The following is a 4,820-nucleotide window of genomic DNA, read 5'->3' as shown; positions in this document are numbered from 1 at the left end:
AGTCCCCAGGGAATTGTGCTGACTCAAAGGCCTAGTGTCTCTGATGGTTCACCTCCACCCCTGGCTTTATGGGAGAAAGATGGGCAACTTCCTTCCTGCAATTTACAGCCTTAAAATTTGCTCGAGGGTCAGCGAAGAGTCAGTTCTCACGCGATGGAAGCAAGTAAATGAATCAGTCTCTCACTCTATATATTTCCTTTCCCTTCACACAAATGATCTATTTTTAGTTTTACTCCCTTCACCCTGGTAAGCATACAAAGCAAAATGATGGGCAGGATTCCTTCTCTCTGAGCCTCTGTTTTCTCACCTGTGTGGAACATCATCCGTTATAAACTCCAGAGGACTCTGAATCAGATGCTCAGCAAATATACATCCCCACTCATGGGCTAAGTGGAGTAGGAGGAAGGCACTCGTGGGTGGCATTTTAGATGACCCCAGAAGGCTGTATTTTGCAGCAGGGCCAGGAAGTCCCATTGTCAGAGGTTGTTTTATTCTTTTTTTTTTATTGGGAAAAACATATTGGGGGTACAAGGAGGTGAGGGTTAGGGGCAGAAGGGTGAGGATGGGCCAGGATGCAGTTGCAGAGCTGCACAGTTTGGTCGGTGGGGGGAGCAGGTGAAGGAAATGATGAGTGGGGACCAGATGCTACAGAGGAATGACAAGCATTTTCCAATAGTAATTAAACCAACTGTCTTATTGATTTGGGAATTGGATGCCGACTCTCTGGCTTCTTCATGCTGAACAGGGGCGTAGATATAAAGAGGGGAAGGGAGGACGCTTTATCACCTTACTGGTGGTCTTGGGTTACAGCTGTTTGCCTTCTTGCTCCTGAGGGCCGCAACGGTTCGCCCCAAGCCGGGGGCCAAGCGCAGCCCGCCCCGGGCAGAAGGCCACGACGGCTCGCCCCGGGCAGGGGGCCGAGGGCAGCCTGCCCCGGGCAGAGGGTTGCGACGGCTGAAGTAGTCTTTTTTTAAAAAAGAAGAAGAAAAAGTGTGTGTGTGTGTGTACCGTCAAATTGGATCTGACTGATACAGGAGACTGCCCCTCCTTCTCCAGCAGAGCATGAAGTAGAGTCTGGGTTCCCCCCCCCCAGGTGCCTGTCGGGGCCTGGGTTTCAGCTGTCCACACCACAGCAGTGGGCAACGAGCTTAAAGCCCCTGATGGCTCTGGACGCTGACTCTCACCAGTGGCTATGGATGAAGTCACAGGTGATTTTCAGAGATTGTTTTATTCTAAAGCCATGAAAGTGGCGATGGCCTGGGAAGAGGGGAGGCCTCTCCTGACTGAGCTGCTGCTGAGAGGAACAGCTGAGGGCTGAACCCTGAAACCAGTGCAAGGTAGTGAAGCATCTGACTCTTCTTTTTCCCTCACACTCTACATCTAATCCATTCCCAAATCCTGACAGCGCCACCTTCAAAATATATTGAAATCTGAGCCTATCTTTCCCTGTGCACACTGGCACCCCTGTCCATTCTCCCCAGGACCACTGCCACACTGCAAAAGCCTAGACTCCCCATTCCCACTGTTGACCACACTGTCTTTTCTCCTCACATAGCCTGAGTGATCTCCCCTCATGTCTTATTCCTTCTCTGCTCAAAACCTCCAGTGGCTTCCACCTAGCTCACTCAGAGGATAAGTCGGTGTTCTGTTTATGGTGCACGCACCTGGAGAGAGTGAAACCAGGGTGCTCCTTGGAGTCAAGGATGGTAAAATTCTGTTTCATATACTTTGGGCATGATGTCCGGAGGAACCTGTCCTTGGAGAAAGACGTCATGATTGGAAGAGATTGTCTAGGATCAGTGTAAGAGAGCGGAAGAGGAGACGGATTGACACAGCGACTGTGGCAATGGAGTCAGGTGTGCCGGAGATGATCAAGATGGCTCAGGACAGGACAAAGTTCAAAGCCATCATTCATAGGGTTGCTATGAGTTGTAATCAGCCTAACACCACCACCACCACCACCACCACCACCAATGTTTCACCCCCTCCCCTCTCTCCCTTCTGCTGTCTGTTCCACTCACTCTGGCTGCCTTGTAATTTCTAGAACGTGGTTTAGCTGCCCTACTCCTCAAGGCCTTTGCACTGGCTGTTCCCTCTGCTTGGAATGCCCTTCCCACAGTCTTCCTGTCTTTTCTTTCAGCTTAAATGTCACCTCCTAGGAAGGATTGCCTGGCCTCCCTCAGTCTTGAAGCCATACCATGATATGCATGTCTTTTATAATAATCTGAAATGGTTTCAAGTTTTTAAAAGTCCTGCTTTAATTGTCTGCCTTCCCTCACTGGGACACAGACACAGAGAAGGAGGCCTGGATAGGACCAGAGTAGCTCAAACTCAAAAGCAAATTCATTGCTATTGAGTAAGTTCCACTCCTGGATCACCCTCCATGGGGTTCTGAGACTGTAATTCACACTGGAGGCGACTGTTTATTCATCATTTTCTCTCAGGGCTGCTGATGGGTTCAAACCACCAGAAAAGCACAGCTTTTGGGCTAATTGTACAACTCCTTGTAAATCCTGGTTGGACAATTATACAGGTGAGAGGAATGCAGAGCAGGAAGAGATGCTACCATTCTAAATAGCCCTTGACTTCATGGATTCTTTTTTTTTTTTACTTCATGGATTCTTAATTTTAGATTCTAGTGGAGAAAGGAGAGAGAGAGATCAGCTGGCCCAGTGAAGAGAAAACGATGTGACCAAGACAAAGGTGGGTGACTTTTAGTTTGTGGCCCTCTGGCCAGTCTTTCATTGTTTTTGTTCAGACATTCCTCTAGGTCCTATAACTCTGGTGTACAAGTTGCTGTCCCGCGGTCACTTGTGGTTGCTGTGAGGCTGAACAATGTGACATGGATGTGTTAAATGCGTTAATGGTTGGCTACCCAGTGCGGACTGAGAGTGGGGTGGAGCTCCCCAACTAAACAAGCGTGGAAGGAGGAGTGGCATCCACTTCCATAATAGCTTGTCTCCGGAAACCCTATGAACCTGGAGAGAGGATGAAAGGCACCCAAGCGTCGAGGACTCTCCTTCATAGGGTCACTATGAGTCGTCTGCGACTCGACGGCACTTAACAACAAGTGGGGGAAAGTGGGCAATGGGCGCATCAACAAATAAATATGCAATGTGTCAAGGACTGAGTTGCAATGTAGAAAATGAAAGGAGGAGAGGAAGAAAGCAAAGTGAGGAGAGAGATGACTCATGGAATCCTTCCAAGTGTTTACTTAGCACCTCTTATTGTTGTGTGTTGCAGAGTTGGAACTGACCCATAGCTGACCCTCTGGTGGGTTTTCAGAGTCAGTTAGTTAATCGCTAGGGAGGAGATAGTCCATCCTTCTTCCACATGGCAGCCAGTGGCCTCCAACCGTGTACCTTTAGGATTGCAGTGCAGGTTCTTGCCACTAGGTCTCCCTACTAGGTATGAAGTTTAAAGATTGCTCTGGGGAGAAGATGAGAGCAAGGAGGACTTTGCAGGGAGAGGTGAGGGTACCTTGGAGAGGAGGATACTGATGATGGAGGTGCTAAGATGCAGACAGATTACATGGAATACAAGAGCATTATGTGAATTCCCCACATTTTGGTAATGAAGGAAGTATGGACCAATGAAAGGGCTTCCCTTCGGGGCTCTGTGGCTTGTCCGTGGTTTCTCAACTCCAGGGCAGCACTTTGTCCTCCACACCACCACCAGTTATCAAGTCTATTTGGATTCCTGGTGACCCCATGGATTGAAAGCAGGCCGGTACTTGATTGGGGGGATCTGAACCAGCAAAATCAACCTTTTGATTGGTAGCCAAACCCTCAATCATTTGCACTGTCCAGAGGCTCCACTGTGTCCCTCTATCATGTAAATATGCATTTGAATGCTAAATGTAGAGGCCAATTATGAGCCGCTCGGGGAAGCTTTGCCCATCTCTCCAGGTAAAATTCTTGGTTTCCGTGTTTTATAGGACTGTTTGATCAGTTCTGGACAGTGACTGCCAGGGGAGGTTATTACTTTCCCAGATCCTGGCACAGGGCCTGGTACACAGGAAGCTCGCAGTAACCAGCTGTTGAACTGCTGCATGCATGAACAAATGAATCACAAGGCGACAGCGAAGAATTCACCCGTCTCTCTTGGCTTCCTCTCATTTCTTTTGATTTTTCTTCCTAGCAGTTATCAACAAAACTGGCGCATAGCATATTCATTGCTGATACGTTTTCTCCTCTCCCTCCCTCCAACAGAGTCTAGAATTCCATTTCAGCTTTTGGAATCAAAGATCAAAGAAAGCAAGGGGTATTTTTATTTTATTTTATTTTTCTTTCTCGCTCCCAGCTCGGGCATACTCTGGGCTGCACTTTTCTGTGTAAGATCTGTCTCTTGTCAGCTCCACGAGGGCCGGATGTTTGTGTTCGATTCACAGCTGTATCGCCAACGCCTGTCGATGTGCTTTGCACACAGTAGGCGCCCCGAGCACGTTTTGATAGGCTGGAGGAAGGACGGGAGATTTCGAGGTCGGCAGTGGAGGTCGCTCGAGGGGGAAGGCTCGCACATCCGGGCTAATCTCTTTAGACTAATCTCCCCCGCAGCCCCGGTCTCCGCCCGCCCTGGTCTCCCCAGCAGCAGGCAGTGCCGGGCAGGCAGGAGTTAAGCGGCGCGTGCGCTCGCGACCCGCAGGTGGCGCCGTCCCGCCTCGGTGCCGACTCCCTGCGCTCCCAAGTGCGGGACAGAATCGCGGCGGGCGCCGAGCGGGAGCTCACCCGACTTGTTGATCTCGTCCAGGCAGTCACTGCCGCCACCGCCGCGGGAGGAGGAGGAGGAGGAGGTGGACGTGGAGGAGACGCCGACGCCGC

The sequence above is a fragment of the Elephantulus edwardii genome, unplaced genomic scaffold, assembly GCF_000299155.1.
Source record: "Elephantulus edwardii isolate Elephantulus edwardi_28Jun2011 unplaced genomic scaffold, EleEdw1.0 scaffold00015, whole genome shotgun sequence".
NCBI lineage: Eukaryota > Metazoa > Chordata > Mammalia > Macroscelidea > Macroscelididae > Elephantulus > Elephantulus edwardii.
This window is presented reverse-complemented; position numbering follows the sequence as displayed.